This window comes from Camelus ferus, chromosome 8, assembly GCF_009834535.1.
Source record: "Camelus ferus isolate YT-003-E chromosome 8, BCGSAC_Cfer_1.0, whole genome shotgun sequence".
NCBI classification, from domain to species: Eukaryota; Metazoa; Chordata; class Mammalia; order Artiodactyla; family Camelidae; genus Camelus; species Camelus ferus.
Genome location: NC_045703.1, coordinates 12,518,693 through 12,534,287, shown reverse-complemented (window position 1 = coordinate 12,534,287; position 15,595 = coordinate 12,518,693). Strand labels below are relative to the sequence as shown.

Here is a 15,595-nt window from a genome sequence, read left to right as displayed (position 1 = left end):
AATTCTCAAACATATGTGAGTATCAAAAGGGGCCATGAGTCTGATATTAAAGGGAAGTTTTGAACCATGGTATGTTATGATTAAATACAAGAAATTATAACCAAATTTTCTTAAAAATTTTTTATTGATTTATAATCATTTTACAATGTTGTGTCAAATTCCAGTGTTCAGCATAATTTTTCAGTCATTCATGGACATATACACACTCATTGTCACATTTTTTTCTCTGTGAGTTATCATTACATTTTGTGTATATTTCCCTGTGCTATACAGTGTAATCTTGTTTATCTATTAAAAATATGGAACGCTTCACCAATTTGCGTGTCATCCGTGCACAGGGGCCATGCTAATCTCTGTATCGTTCCAATTTTAGTATATGTGCTGCCAAAGCGAGCACTATAACAAAATTATTTAAAGCATTTCTACCTGAAGTATTTTGTGGCTTCAAAGAAACCTTGGTTATAAAAACTCGTGTCTGTGATTGTTTCTGATCAGAAGAATGTGAATGTTTCACTAAATACAGATCCAAAATTCTTTAGATTATCTCCTGAATTACAGACATGCACATAAAAACTAATGACATTTGTTACTTCTTCATTAAAGGACACAGGTGTGTATGATACAGTGCAACATGATTTGGAAATGCAATTATTAAAATGCCAATATTTTAGAAACAATTTGCATTAAAATTTCATTGCATTGCATTGAATTACCTATAAAAGGAAGAACACAAGTGAAAAATTTATAACTCCAGCCATCATATTAAAACATATTTCTTCTTCTTCATAGAAAATTACAAATACATTTAAAAATAGAGCCTGATATCTTAAGAAAGTGGATTCTCAACATAATTCTTAATGAAAAAAACAAAAGCAAAAGCAAAAACATGACTCCACTTTTCCTTGACTAACTTGCTGAATAAATGAGATAGAACAGTTTTACACAATTCAAAATTAACAATGTTCCTTATCTACTTAAATACACTTTAAATATACAGTCAACATAAACATAGTTTTATTAGTATGGTGAATTCACATAATTTTCTCTTTTAAAAAATAGCACTTATTAATACAGTATATAATATATCTATTTAAACATTTACAGTTAATTTTTATTAAAATTTGTTTATTTCCCTTAGCAACATTATTTATTATTTTTAAAAAAGAAAATTTATGATAAATACAAAATGAGCAGTATAGGTATGGAATATACTCAACCAAAAAAGAAAAAGTAAATGGGGATATTTGTTTTTCAATCTACTCTTCGAGGATCTGACTTAACAGTACTTTATTTGACATGTATTATAGTCACTTAACTCTTCACTCTTTAAGATAAACAATTCAAATACAAATCTATCAATGAAAAATATTAGCTTAGTAAATACTTTCTAAATTGATGTACAAATTGATGAAAAATATTAAGTAAATATTCGAATATATTCTAAAGATTGAAAGAGTTAACATAAATAAAATTTCCTTTATGGCTGGCAATTTTAAACAAAACTTAATACCTAGCCAACAAAGCAAAATAATCTAAATTTTATTTTCATGCATATAAATGTTTTTATTCTTTTAAAGGATCCTTTTAAAGAATTGACCTCTCTTCATGAACACAGTTTTTAAGTCAAAGGGATGACTAAACAAATTAAAAATTGTAATGTTTATGCTTAATCTTTTCCCAAAGAATTTCTTTTTAAAACACAGGATGAGGATTTTGTTAGGCATTTTTCTAGATAATCTTATATTTAAATGAGACAATGTTAGATTTATCTCCTAACCATCCTAGGGGAGTGCGTGCTTTTAGTCCTCCTACTTTAAAAATCACAAACTACAACTTTTAGAGAGGAGATATAATGCCCAGGATACATGGATTTGTAAGTGGTGGAGAATATGGGATCGAAACAAATTTGCTTTCATTTCCTTTAATCCTTTTCTTAAGCATCAGATTGACGTTGCAAAAAAAAAATCTTGCCCTAAGGAACAATTTTGGACTTAATATGAAACATTGCACTAACATTTTTAAAACTGCACATTTTTCTTGAGGATGGACTTATTTTTTATCATTTTGTGGAAGACTCCCATAAATCATTTATATTTGAAATGCTGATTTAACATCATAATCATTTTCCTGCTCCCAAGAAACTTCTTCACAACTAAGTTAATTCATCTTTGTTTAGTTATGTTTTTATAGGGGAAAGGGCTGCTTTTATTTGACAAATGAAGCACTTCAGAATTTAATATGGGGTCGTGGTTTTAATGGTGTGATTTCCACCATCTCCATGCTCAGATAGAGGATAAATAGTTTTGAGGTTTGAAATAAGGCTGAAAAGTTAAAAGCTTGATTATATGACCAAGAAAGAAATGTAGTAAACAAGTGTGATTCTTAAAGTGAGCGATCACATCTTTTAAAGGTTTTTCTTTATAAAAGCACATTTTTATATGACCAAAATGACTAAAAGTGCTATATACAAACAAAATAACCTAGTGGGGCTTAAATCCATATAATGAATTAAACACATATCTCATTAGGTGTCATGAGTTGAAATCACATTTAATTAAACCTGAGCTTGGAAATATACTTAGGACTAAGGGATCAGGATAGTGACAGATGAAGCAGCATTACTGAAGTAGGAATCCATGGAAGGCAACTTCTCCAATATATCCTCTCCCTCCTCTGCCAATGTTAAGTGGTCAAATTATCTTAGGAAATACTGCAAATAAAAATTCCTCCACCGTGATCATGATACCACAAGTGTATTAATGATTATGGAAATGCTCACTTTAAAAAAAATTAACATGATTTAAATCAAAATATTTGACTATGTAATTTTTCATTAATCACAATCTTAAATTCATCTCAATATTCTGTGTAAAATCATTTTTTAAATGTTGCTATGAAATAGATAGATAGACAGGTAGAGAGATAGAGAGAGAGATTATCTATAGTGATAAACCATTCATGTAATTACAAAGCATTTGTTATGTGCAGGATAATATGTTGAATACTTTAAACAGATTCTCTTATACAATGCCCATAATAATTCTGAGAAGGAATTCATTGCTGTTTCTATTCTCAGGGGGAAGAAATCAATCCTATGGTTATTAAAGTGACAGGCTCCAAGTCACACAGTTATCTGGGAAAGTAAGCATATACTGTCTCCAAACGCAGAACTTAAAAGGGAAATTTAGTAATTTCTTTATAATAGTAAATATTTTATTAGACTGATACTTTACATTGGTTAGAAACATTTGGTATTCGTAACCCTGACACAGTAGTAAAAACACCAGTGAGGTAGTCTCATTAGGTGCTCCTTCCAAAAACTAGAAAAAATAATTCTAAAAATTAATTTGCATGTGTTACAACAAACATTGTCACTTACTTAGGAGATGCAGGCTCAAAACAATATTTTAAATGATTTAGGAAAATGACTTCTTAATGGTAGTCCAAATTATAGCACAAATAAATATGACAACCTTCAGAGTATGAACCACATTGGCTAAGATGACCTTCTTTTTAACTGTTATGTTTTAAGTGACTATGCAAAGGTGTTGATGTCTTTCATGATATCTGTTATTTCTATTTCTTCCTTCTCATTTTCCCTGAAGGGCTTTGAGTTATAACCTAGGTTGTAATTGACAATGATATATATCCCATCTTGTAGATTACAGTTTTAAAAGGAATATGTCTTATGCAAGGATCTTTCCTTATAGCTGTGTTCATAGTGATCATGCTATGGAGAACTATAAAACCCTACGGCTCACATTGACTAACTCTTTTTTGGGGAGGGGAATTGATTTTAGCTGACAGTATATGACACATGAAAGCATGGCGGATCCAGGACCTAACTCAAGTACCCCCCTCAGTCACATGATCTTCCTTTGATGCCATATTTATTCCAACTTTAGGATTCATGTATCCTACTTTGTCATCAATGTAACCAAACAGGACCTTATGGGGCCTTCCCAGGACAGACTCGTCCTCCACATCCTCTACTTTAGCTCATTTCTGAAGTAACGAGATAATAGTATCTGATACACATTCCTGAGTTGTATTACAGATGCCAGCTGATGACCATGAGCAGGTAGCCCGCAGCACTACTGGCACCGAAGGACTGATGTTAACTCCTGTGACCCCACCCTGTTACCTTGCCATCAGCCAATCAGAGACTTGTGCACAGGCTGATCACACTCCCTGGGATGCCCCTCTCTCAGCTGGCCTTTAAAATGCTTTGCAGAAACCCATTGGGGAGTTCCGGTGTTTTGATCACAAGCTATCTCTGGACTCCTTGTCTGTCGCCTTCAATAAACACTGCATTTTCCTTCACCATAACCCAGTATCCATAGTCTTTAGTAGGTGTGGGTGAACAGACTCAAGTTTGGTTTGGTAACATCAAATGCATTGTAATAGTCCTGGAAGGGCAAGGAAAATGACCATGATAAGTACACAAAATGCATACAATAACCAAATGTAATGTGTATCCATAATTATTAATATTAAATGTGCAAATAATTGGTGTGAATGAAGAGAAATTGATTTGCCACATATGAAGATATGGGGACACTGCTTTCAGTGTGTACGCAGGAGCATATGCAGTGTCTCAAAGACACTTTTAATAAGTCATTTAAAAAATGCTTTATACTTTATAAGAGGTATACAGAATTTTAAAATAGCTTCAAAGTGAATATTAGAATAAATATAAATAAGAAATAAAGTTATATCTCTAATTTGCCTTTCACACTTATTGCATTTATAAATAAAAGTTTATGTTAATTATGGTGCAGATAAGAAGTCTCCCAAAATCTCTTTGATATAAAATATTTAACATACTTTTAGATAAATCTTCAGAGTTGCTTCTTCATTAAAGTAATTTATTCTAATTAATGTATTACATTTATGTATCTTTCTATAATATCACAGTCATAAAATGTGTGTCAGTTTGCATTATGGTTTATCTTTTGAAAATTCTTTTACATACTGAAATTAATTCTTAGGGAACATCTGAAGAATTATCATTGAAACAAGATGATTTATATGCTTTCACGGAGAAGAATTGTGAGCAAAGATACTCTGACATCTTAATATGTAAGGAATAGGCAGAGGTCTTACACCTTCATGGGGATATTCTGTAATACGTGTCAAAAATTACATATGTTACAAAAGTTTAATGCTTAGCCCAACTTCTATTTACATCATAGTCTTATTTAGATTTCAGTGTGGCTGTAAGCCGAGCTTGTATCCTCACCACCAAAGTGGAGATTGAAGATTTTTTTTTCATGAAACTGATTATCACAAAAGAAATTAAGCCAGTTAGTAAGAGTTGCTCATGCATACAACTTCCAGCTAACTTTTTCATTCTTAAATATAAATAGATTGTCCAAAAAGTGAAAAAGCAACCACAGATTGGGAGAACATACTCACAATTTGTATATCTAACAATAGAATCCAGAACATATAAAATATATATTTGAATATTCAAATATAAAAAGAGCTTTTAAAAATCAGTAAGGAAAAGAGACTCAATTCAATAGAAAAATAAGCAAAAATCTTGAACAGGTTTTTCAAAAGAGATGTAGCTAATGACCAATACACATATGAAAGGTGTTTAATATCATCATCTAGTCATTAGGGAAATGCAAATTGAAATAATAAAAAGATACCACAAAATATCTACAAAAATGACTAATATAAACTTCTTTGGAATTAGCGAGTATTGACAAGGATATGAAATAAAAATAACTCTCATACATTAATGATGGAATCTAAATTGTCACAACTTAATAATTGGCAATGTGTATATCATATGATCCAGCAAAACTACTCCTAGTAACCAAAACAATTTGCAAATGATCACAAAAAATTTACAGGAATGTTGATAACAACACTACTTGTATTAGCCTTAAGTGGAGACTACCTATATAGTCATCAACTAAACAGATGAAATCATCATAGTATATTCATACATTGCTGTACAGCAATGAGAATGCACACTCTAGAATTACATGCAAGAGTATGAATAAAACATAATGTTGATTGAAAGACGTTAGATATAGAAAATGTACATAGTGTATGATTTTATTTATATAAAGATGAGGAGAGGATGAGGACAGTTTCAAAGATGATGATAAAGTTCCATTTCTCAATCTGTGTACTGGCTGTGTGAATGTAGCATAGTTGCCTCTTTTTATGTTATTCTTCAATAAAAATTTGATGTTTTTGTTTTTCTCTCACTTTGCATATGCATAGGTGCACATATATATGCATATATATATTTATACGTATATGTACACACACAGATATATATATGCAAATGTAAACAAATGTATAGATCAAGAAAACAATACATCAAAACTAGAATGAGAAGAGAATACAGAGAGGAACTAACAAAAAAGGAGAATTTTTTTTGGACTGGAAATACAGTTAATATCTTCTGAGTCATAAGATAACATAAATTGAGACCAAATCAATACAAGTGCTAGAAGACAAATTTGAGAGAATGTCCCAGAAAATAAAATTAAAAAATCAAAGGATAAAGAGATGGAACATAGCAAAAGAAAACGGATAGGTAGGTAGATAGATTTAGATAGAGGTAGATATTAGATATAGATATCTATTTTAGTAAGTGATTATTAGTCCAAGGAAATCAACATTTGAATAATGCAACTTCCAGCCAAACAGGAAATAAACTAGGAGAAAAAAATACATTACAAGATTTATAATACTAGAAAGTTCCCAGACCTGAATGGCAAGACTTATACGACTCATTGAACTCCCCATAGAACAAAGGGTTTGGGGATGAGGGAGTGAGTCTTCATGCGCTGGTTCACAGACCTAACACCTTCCAGACAGCAGAAAACAAATGAACATTTACAAACAGGTGGATCACAATCAAAAGGCAGAATAAGGACTTTTACAGACAGCCAAGAGCTCTAGTCACTGGAGATGCATGTGCTCTGCAAAAATGGCAACTCTATAATAAACGAGGAACTAATGGAATCCAATAAGGAAAGACATGGAGCTTATTCAGGAGCCAATAATAAGGGTAAAACCAGGAAAAGAGCTGGAAGCAGGCTTAGAAATGATACACTCCACGTTGGACAAGGAAAAAAAAATGAGGAGGGTAAAGAAGGCAGGTAGAAAAATAAAACAGATATATTTCCTTATATATTTGGATGCCTTGAAAAGAAAAATACCCTTTTGTCAGGATTGTATGGATGAATTACTGCATAAAGTAAGTAAAAAGTGAGATAATGACTCAAAGAGGAAGTAAAGTTGATCTCAAGAGAAAAATTGACATCACACACCTCAGTGTTGAATATTATTTGTATAGTCATAAACATGTAATCATAGTCTAGTGATTTTACAAATCATTTTGATACACTTTTGGAACTTTTGGAGGAAATGAATGAAAAGAGTAAAGTCCTTATTTTCTAAGATAATAAAAAAGTAATAAAAGTAATAAAAATTAATAAAGTCTCAAGGAAAGTGTATTTATAAAATATCTTAAAAGGTGGGTGTAATTGTTCCAAGTCACAAATTCTTAGAGAAAAATTTGACTGGGATCCACTGGACAGTACCTACCCTGAAAGAGGGTGTGGAGGGATGGAACAAACCACATGAACTTGAATCTTCCCCTTAAGGACACGCACAGCATCCCTGGTCAAAGCTTTTCAGGACAGTTAGACTGACTTCAGCATACTTTCCTCTTAGACACTAAAAATAAGGCACAAAGTGAACCCCAGTTTTGATATCTTAAATAGGAAAAAAAATCAACCTAAATGCTTTTATTCACTTGCCTTTAAAGTGCCAAAAAAATTAAATATGGGGAAAAAATGGTTAACCAAAAATGACTATGAAAACTCATAAATAGATAACAAATATGGATTCAGAAGGATCTTATCTTCTAAAAATATGTTTCTTGCTAGTTTTTTTCTTTTTGTTTTGGCCTGGAATGCTTAAATGATTGGTTTTCCCCATCATACACAGTCAGTTCAATGCACCCCAAAGAGTTAGAGCATACAAACACATTAGCTACACAAATAGCCCCCAGACAAGTTCAGTTCATGCCAGGAAAATATTACATAACTAATTGGTAGGGGAAAGTAGAAATATCTTTGTTTCTATCCCTATCCTTTCATATTATTTTCAAAAAGTAAGCTGAACATGCCCTTGTCAAAAATACCCTGTGATCCGGTTGTCATACAGAATATATTTTGAAGGATAAACTGAAAATCTTTTCCAATAAAAACATTCTCATTATATATTTTATTTTATTTAGCAGCATGTTAGAAATGCAAATATTCAGTTACAATTTCAGTGAGGCATTCCAAGACATTGGCATTTCATTAAGCAATTCTAAGTAGAGCAAAAATGCTATTTTTAAAAGAAAAAAAAAAACAAACCTGAGATGTTTATTTGCTTAAAATTCTCCCAGGTGAGGGATCAGTGATGCAAAGTATTCAACGTGGAGCTGCATCATTTTATCGGTAAACCAGGAATCTTCTTCATTAGCAAGCTCTGTCCTTCTGTGCCAGTCACTCTCATTTTCTGAACCTAAAATTATTTTCATCCTGAAATAAAGATAAAAATACCACCATCTCATTTTTCTATTTCATAAGATGCTATGTGAATGAATTGCATAAACCCTGGTGCATAATAAGAAAGTTCTAGTTTGATTTTGGTATAATAAATTGAATATAAGAGCATTTCTTATAAGTATTTTTTATATAAGTCTCCTTCTTTGAATCTTACACAAATTAGTAAGTGTGGCATAGGGGCTTTGAGGTGATCACTGTGAACTTCACTTCCTGGTATTTGTGATTTTGTATGAAACCCTCCACTTGAAGGTGGGTGTGACTGGTGACTTGTTTCTAACCAAGGAACGCAGCAAAGATGATGGTGTGTGCCTCTTTACATATTCATGATTACATAAGAGTGGAGTATCTCTCTTGCTGGAATCTCTTTCTCTGCTGCTGGTTTTGAAGGAGCAAGATGACCTGAGTCTTATAGTTGCCAATACCCCTGGAAATCTTAGAAGCAGATCCTTCCTTCCTTCTGATGAGAACACAGAACTGACCAACACCTTGATTTCAGCTTTGTGATACTCCAAGCAGAAGACCCAGCTAAGCTTGGACTTACCTAGACTCTTGACAAATAAAAGATAGTGAGATAATAAATGTGTGAGGTTTTAAGCTGCCAAGTCTGTGGTAATTTGTTATGCAACATAGAAAACCAATCTAATAAATCATTCATAGTATTTGATTCCAGGTTGAAAAGTCCATGTAACCCATTTCCATTTTCTCCTTATTTCTTCTCATAATACGATTCCCCTTCATGTGCCAAATTTGATCACCCACCTACACGTCCTCTTCAAGCTCAGTTCACATAGAACATCTTGATATATTTTCCCCAAAGATGGGAGAAAGGACTACCTTTCCTAAAACAATATGCATACTCATCCATAGTTGAACAATTCTGTGTTTTTTTTTAACTTTAGGACATTTTAATGCCTATAATAAACAAATATGCATAGAGTTCTCCAAAAGGGAAGTATATAATATTCAACACTTTGTGAAATTGCTTGATCAAGTAAGCGCCTCAAAGCACGTATAAACAGCTCATGGGATACTGTGCTGCTTAGAATAGTTTATGAAATACAGGTCCAGACTTCCTGTTGGTCACTATATTAAAGCAAGTGATGAATGACGTGAAATATCAAATGATATTGATTCTTCTCCCACAGAGTAAATTATTCATAAATGAGAAAAATTAGTCTTTTATTGAACTTCTACTACAAATCAGACACTGTGCTAAACTGATTGCACTGATCAGATCATTTCTTCCTCAATGCAATACTGTGAGGAGATACTATTCCCACTCTGACAGCTTTAGATGTTGAAGATAAATGGAATGACGGACTTGCAAGAGGTCCACATCTCCCCAGTGTCAAAGCTTGGATTCAAACTCAACTAGTCCTAGATCCTAAATTCAGACTCTTCTCGCCACATAAATCTTTTTACATTTCAAAGGACATGGGCAAGAACATCTATTTTGTTTGTGAAACAGAATAGTTAATTAAGAAATTATGCAGTTAATGAGTACTTAGTCCCATTTGGCAAATGAATATTGTTTCATTTATATAATTAAATGATAGTTAGAAACTCACTAAATCCCATAACAGAGTCCCAGTTAACAATCAGTGTTTCTTTGATGCTTTCTGAGAAACACCACTTACTGATAATGATTTTTTTTTCCTTTTGTATTAGTTAACTACATTTTAAAATACCTGCATTTTAAAGTTTGGTTCTATATTAAAAAAATCTGGCAAGTCAATATTAAAAGAACATTTTTAATGCCCACCTGCCCAACTTCAAACATAGATAGGTAGATAGAACAGCCTCATGCAGCACATATCTGCTCAAATGCTTGCTTGGCACCTTTTCTCCAAGGTAACGTTAGGGACTTTGCCTAAGGAAACCCATCCTAAACTCGAAATTCAACAAAATCTGCGGTACTATCTTTAAATTTCTTGTGAATTTTAAATCCTAATCCATGTTGATTTCAATGCAAAATGTTTAGAATTACTTCAAGAGCAAAGACTCTTGCAATTAGTCTATTGATTTGAAAATTAGCATGTGCTGAAGAGAGCTGAAAACGCATCTCAAGATAAACATCCTGTTAATTTCTTTTCTGTCCTCGGATTACAATATTTGAGACAAGAGACTCCCACAAGTATATGGACACAAATAGATAACATTTCTGCCCACTGCTTTATGAGCCATGTCAAGATAACCCAGGAAAGTTGTTTCAATCTTACATCAATAAAAAACATTCAAGATACTGTGAGCAAAATGTTTGAAAAAAACAAATGCATTGTCTTTTGAAAAAGATAGCTCACTAATTTCATACAGTGGAGTAAAAGAATCTCTGATTCATTGATTAGTCTCTTTTCCTATCCCCAGGGGGAAAATGAGTCCAAGAACTTCATTTTAGTGAGGGTGGATGAGTAATGATCTTTATTTTAGCATCAGTTTTCATTCTGTGGAAACAAATTGAGAGCTTTGGATGACTCACAGATCTCATGAGAAACTGTTAGCCAGCTATCAAACCTCATTTCCATGGCAGAGATCTATTAACAATTTATTTTATTCAGAGCTGTCTTATGTTTGATGACTTGTCTTGCACTCTTGAATAAATATCTCCTAAAGAAGTTGAATTTGAAATATATTTTTCATAAATAAAGAAACATTTATATAACTTACCTGAGTTTTAACAGTATACCTCAAAATTTATACTCTGTAAAGAAAAAAAAACTAAGAACTTTGAACAAGACAGTATAGTGTGTTCATCCATGAATCTCTGCCAAATATATAAAAATATGAACATGATACAATTTAAAAAAAACACACATATCTGAGTTAAAAAAAAAATCCCTAGCACTTGTCAAAGACAAAATTGCACTAGACAAAGTTAAACAGGCAAGGAAAACTATTCATGGCAATAGGGGAGAGAAATCAGAATGTAGTCTGAGCTCAACTCTACTTAAAGTGCTAGAGAAAGCTCATTTGGGGTGAGGTGGTTGCATTCTGGACTATCTGTGTTTGCTACTTTGCCTTATTCAAATGAAAAGTGAACTTTCTTGTACATTCAAGACAGGAGGTAGTTTTACAACATGGAGCCAGGAGTGCATTGAAGTCATAACTCCTGCTTCCCACAGAGACTGGGCAACAGGGGTCATCTTCTTTAGGGTTGGCTCCTGGATCCTGGAGGAAGATAGTATGGGACTGTAAAACTAGCAAGAGGCTCTTAAAAATGCTTACATTTCAAAGGGACAGTTAAAGAATCTCTAAGGACACATTTTCTGAAGCCAATGCTTTTATGAAAAGAGAGGAGGAAGCTGCTATAATTAAGCTCTCTGGATTCTGTAAGGGCCAGTGTGAGAGGGAGGACAGGGCCTAGATACAAGAAGAAGCCTGTCTAAAATTGTTCAAGCTGAGAAAAACATTAAGGCCTACTTGTTCAGCCTAAAAAAGGAAAAGTGATTGTTTTTGAATCCATCAGTCAAATGAGGCCAAATTTGAGAAACTAACAGAAGTTTGATTTCTGAAGGGAAATGGGGCTACAGATGATCCACATGGGATATGTGTCTGAATCAGCATCACTGCTTTGTACACTGCTTCATAGGGCCCCCTCCTTCACATGATCTGAGGCTAATAAAATGTAGCAGTTATGGGTTATAACTATTTCTGAGTCTAGGAAGGATTTAAGACAGACATAGAATTAAATCCAGGAAGTGAAGAAAGCCAATTACAATTCTCTGACTAGATCTGCAGGATTTCCAATACCACCTTGGGGTGGGAATCTTTGACCTTTATAAAAACAAATTCTGTGGATAAGGAAGTTGTGACATGTGTATATATATATATATATATACACACAGACACACACAGACACACACACACACACACACACACACACAATGGAATACTACTCAGCCATAAAAAATAATAAAATAATGCAGCAACATAGATGGACATAGAGATGGTCATTCTAAGTGAAGTAAGCCAGAAAAAGAAAGCAAAATACCATATTCTATCACTTATATGTGGAACCTAAAAGAGAAACACAAGTGAATTTATTTACAAAATAGAAACAGACTCAAAAGATATAGAAAACAAACATGATTATCAGAAGGGGGAAGGGGGTGGGAAGGGATAAATTGGGAGTCTGAGATTTGCGGATACTAACTATTATACATAAAATAGATAAACAACAATTTTCTACTGCCTAGCATAGGGAACTATATTCAATATCTTGTAGTAACCTATGAAGAAGAAGAATACGAAAAGGAATATATGTATATATGTGACAAACATATGCTGTACACCAGAATTGACACAACATTGTAAACTGACCATACTTCAACTTAAAAAAAAATGGTTAAAAAAAGAATCATCAGCAAGTCTCTCTCTCCCACACACACACACACAAAACTAAAACAAACAAACAAAAAAAACACATTCTAAATGGTAGATAGGCAACTGGTAGTGTTACCAGGAAAAGAAAAATAAGAATTACCTCGAATCTTAGTCACCCGAAAAAAAAAAAAAAGAATTTTTGACAAGAGACAAAAAGTGTGATAAGCAAGATTTTTATTAGTGAAGTAAAAAAAAAAAAGTGAAAGCTAGTACACTCCCAAGAATTGGGAGCAGGCCAATCCAAGAGAGGAAAAATGGCGCCGATCCCTCGTTTTTCCTGTTTTTATATCCTGGTTTCATAATTGATTGATTGATCGATTGATTGATTGATTGACAGCTCAGGCTCCTTGTGTTCTGGATTGTTCCTTTCCCCTTCCTCTCCTCCTGCCCAGTGTTCATTTCTATCTAAACTACCTAACAGTAGTGTTACCAGGGAGTAGGTTCTTATTGCAGAAAGAATTCAGAGACAAGACACAGAGATTAAGAAAGCAAATTGAAGGTTGATTAAGTGATAGTACACTCTCAAAGGGAGAGCAAGCAGACTCAGGTGAGTAGCAGTACTGAGTTTCATTTGCAAGCTGCTCATGTGGTGTGTAAAAATGAATGGGGGGAGTGTTCATTGGGGAGGGAGGAGTTTTGGGTCATACTTCCTGATTTCTATTCCAGCTCCACCTTCCCGAAGGGAGGAGCGATTTTTGTTCTTATTTATTTTGGATCGGAAGTGTCATGGCATCAGTTCATGATGGTACTTCTTATCTGTGAGGTTTTTCTTTTTTTTTCTTTTTTTTTTTTTTTTTGTGATGAGGGAATAATGAGCAAAAGGTTACATACGGGCACTGGAGATTCCTGCCTTTCCCCACCTTTCTTTGTCAGCCTCCAAGACCCCTGTCACCTCAAGATACATGGCTTCCTGTCAGTCTAGAGTTCCTGCTTTTCTTTGTTGGCCCAAGGACACTCATGGTTCATAAAATATATGGTTTTCTGCCATTTGTCCCATGCCTCCCTTTCTCTGCTCATATCTAGCTATCTGTTTGGTCTAATGGTAGGATAAAACAATAAAACAAAAAGCAAACAAGCAAGCAAAAAAGACTACTGGAAATTAGGGGAAAATGACATGAAGAAATTATTAAAAAAAAATCCCATTCATAGTGTCTTAGACAACATGATGATATAGGAGACGGGGGAAACAAACAAACAAACAAACAAACAAAAACAGTGAAATTAAACAGACCTTCCCAAAACAGAGTCACATACAAACCAGGGAACTGAGATTTAGATTGATTCAGAGGAGAGTTATGAATTTAGAAATTTAAGCTGGGTGGGTTGGGGAGGTGGGTGGAGAATGTAACATTTCAGCAAAGATACTAAGTAGGTTGAGAAGCTAGTCCTACTGTTCCCTGGGGGTGGGAAGAGGAGGAGCACAGGCAGAAGAAACAATAAACCCAAGTGTTTAAGATCAGCAGGGGTATCCTTGTGAGGTTTAGGAGGAGATAAGGTCAGAGATGTAATCGTCATTTCGTGTAGGACTTGGAAGGATTTGAGTTTAGGGAAAGTCATGAGCAGAGGAGTTTCATGATCTGACTTAAATTTTAAAAGGATCATCCTAACTGCTGTGTTGAGCCTAAACAGAGGCAAACCAAGTTCAAGGTGGGATGGGAGTGGAGGGTCAAATTCATTAATCTAGGTGAGCAATGATGATGATTTGAACCAAAGTATTGCTTGCAGTGTGTGACTATGGTTTCATATACATATATAAGGAGTGAATAACTATATTATTTCATCATTATCATATATTTTCAAATTCAGCTATAAGAATCAAACTGAGTCAGCATCTCCTCTACTTTCCATTATGAAGAGAAATAAATATCTTTAAAATGTAAAATCCAACATCTAAAATGTAAATACATTCTTACTAAATCATCCAATTTTTTTTTCATTTTATAACTAGACATTCCTCCTTATTTGTTAAAAACCATATTTTGAAAAGATGAAATGGTGCCTCATATAAAGATAAAATGAGCATGTTTTAAGAAATTTTAGCTCATTATTAATTAGGAAAGAGGAAATATGTTTCAGCAAATTCAAAGGAGAAATCAAACAAAAACTAATAAATAATAAAGAAATATTGAAATAATTTATAAAATGAAAATCAAACTTACATTCTTGGAGGGGATAAAGTCAATTGAAATTCTACCACTTGGAATTTTATTTGAACATTTATAGAAAATATTATAATTATTTACAATTTGCAGAATTATATATTAGCTTAAAAGCAGTGACAAGCTAGGATCAGGTAACCCAGAATGCTATGCTATAAAGAAAGCATATTCAATTTTCCACTAAGGACATCCAATATTCTTTTGTTTTTCAATTCCATAGCTCTGTACAATTCCAGAGAGTAACATAGTTTAAAAGCAATTCACAGAATTATGGTTAGATATAGTTATTCATAGAATCAATGTAGAGATAAAAAAAATATGACACCAAGAGCAATCAAATACTAGATAAAAGGACACATCTGTAACCCATCACTTCCCCAATTATGCCAATACTCCATTAACCTCTGTTAATAATCAAGGTTCTTTATGGTGACTTATGGGTGTTTGTGGTTAAAGTGAGTG

At 33.3% G+C, this 15,595-nt stretch overlaps 1 non-coding gene across 1 annotated transcript; it reads right to left on the bottom strand.

The window, feature by feature from the left end:
* Window positions 1-293: 293 nt before the first annotated feature.
* On the bottom strand, window positions 294-397 carry LOC116665561. Its single transcript, XR_004322219.1, has one exon. It is a non-coding gene; the product is annotated as a U6 spliceosomal RNA (small nuclear RNA).
* Window positions 398-15,595: the final 15,198 nt, after the last annotated feature.